Below are 1,889 nucleotides of genomic sequence, written 5' to 3'. Positions count from 1 at the left end.
GCCATTTGTGGCACCACTGAGTTATATAAGTGCGAGGTCATTCTGCAAAATTTGATTATCGTGGTTTGAATTAATATGTCTATAAATTACACAGTCGTCGACGAACAGACGTATTGAAGAGGAGATGTTGAGGTAGAGGTCATTAATGTATATTAAAAATAGAAGGGGGCCAAGAACGGTTCCCTGGGGGACGCCGGAGGCTACAGTGCAGGTGGTAGATTTGGTGTTGTTAATAGATGAGTACTGGGTGCGATTTGTGAGGAATTCGGAGATCCATTTGACGACTGAGGGATGGATATTAATATTTCTAAGTTTCAGTAAGAGACGTTGATGAGGGACCCTGTCAAATGCCTTGGAGAAATCAATAAATATGGCGCCAGTTTGCTTATTAGAATCAAAGTTTGAGTAAACGTCAGTAAGAAAAGCTCTATAGTTGCGTTTCGCATGAGTATGACTTGCGAAAGCCGTGCTGATGCTCGAAAAGAAGGTTGTGGGAGTCTAGAAAGTTTATTATGTTAGAATAGAGTATATGCTCTAAGAGTTTAGACGACACACTGGTGAGCGAGATGGGGCGATAGTTGTTGATTAGTTGGCGATCACCTGCTTTGTAAACGGGGATGACGTTAGCGATTTTCCAATCGCATGGAATTTCAGAAAGTTGAAGAGACTGCGAGAAAATGTCGCAGAGGAAAGTTGAAGAGACGTGTTTAGTATTTATTAATATTTTCGAGTTTATTTGGTCGTCGCCAGAGCTAGAAGACACCTTCAGCTGATCAATGGCCTTTAGTACACCAGAGTGGTCGATCATGATAGGATTCATAGGAGGATGAAGGGGTTGGCACAAGTTGGGCATACTTGGCAAGTCTTCATTGGTAAAGATCGAGCTAAAAAAGTTGTTAGTTTCAAGAGCACTATGTTCGTCAGAAAGTGGAAGGCCGTACTTGTCAACGAATTGTAATGGAAGAGAGATTGCTGGGTTAATTACTTTCCAAAACTTTTTAGGTTTATTGGTTAAAATGTTGGGGAGGATTTGGCATCATGAATCGCGGATTTGTAGGCCCTAGCGCATTCGTGATAGGCGTTCCAAGATGCGTTAGTGTTATGAGCCTTTGCCCTCGTAAGCTCTTTTTTTTCCTGTTGGAGTGACAATGAACTGTTTTATCGTACCAAGGGTTAGCGTTATCGGATATAATTCGAGTGAGTGGAACGAAACGTTTGATTAGGGATGTTAGTCTATCTTTGAAAAGAATCCAGTTTTCATTGACCGTCCTTTCTGCGAAGTTAACTGAGAATATGTGATAAAATTCTTCGAGGTTGGTGTTGATAGATGCGTAGTCGGCTCTCGCGTAATCGCGAATGAATTTGCAATAACGTGATTTCTTAGGAGTAGGGATGGAAAATGTTAGCCCAATGACGAAATGGTCACTAATGCTGGGTAAGTATGTGACGTTGCTGAAGAGTGAAAGGTCATTGCTTAAACATAGGTCGAGTACGTTGCTGCAGCGATTGGTAATTCTAGTGGGTTGAGTGATAACATTAGATAGGCTAAAATCTAAACAAAGGTCAATAAACTCTTGAGAAAATGCACAGCTAGAACAAATAGTAGACCAGTCAATATTTGTGTAATTGAAATCACCAAAAAGGGTAACTAAAGCGTTAGGATATTTACATGCGAGTTCAGAAAGGCATTTATACAGCTCAATAACAAAATCTCTTTTATTATCCGGTGGCCTGTAACACACACCCCATTATTACGGAAGGCGTTGTGCAAAGATACACCCAAACAACTTCTAGGTTAGTGGTAAGCGGTATTAGCCGAGATGGTATATGGTCTTTTATACCACGACTACGCGTATAAGAAATCTCGTGCGAAGTACGAGCGAGGCACC

The sequence above is a fragment of the Ixodes scapularis genome, unplaced genomic scaffold (genome assembly GCF_016920785.2).
Source record: "Ixodes scapularis isolate PalLabHiFi unplaced genomic scaffold, ASM1692078v2 PGA_scaffold9__187_contigs__length_104089568, whole genome shotgun sequence".
NCBI classification, from domain to species: Eukaryota; Metazoa; Arthropoda; class Arachnida; order Ixodida; family Ixodidae; genus Ixodes; species Ixodes scapularis.
Note: the sequence above shows the minus strand (reverse complement) of the source record.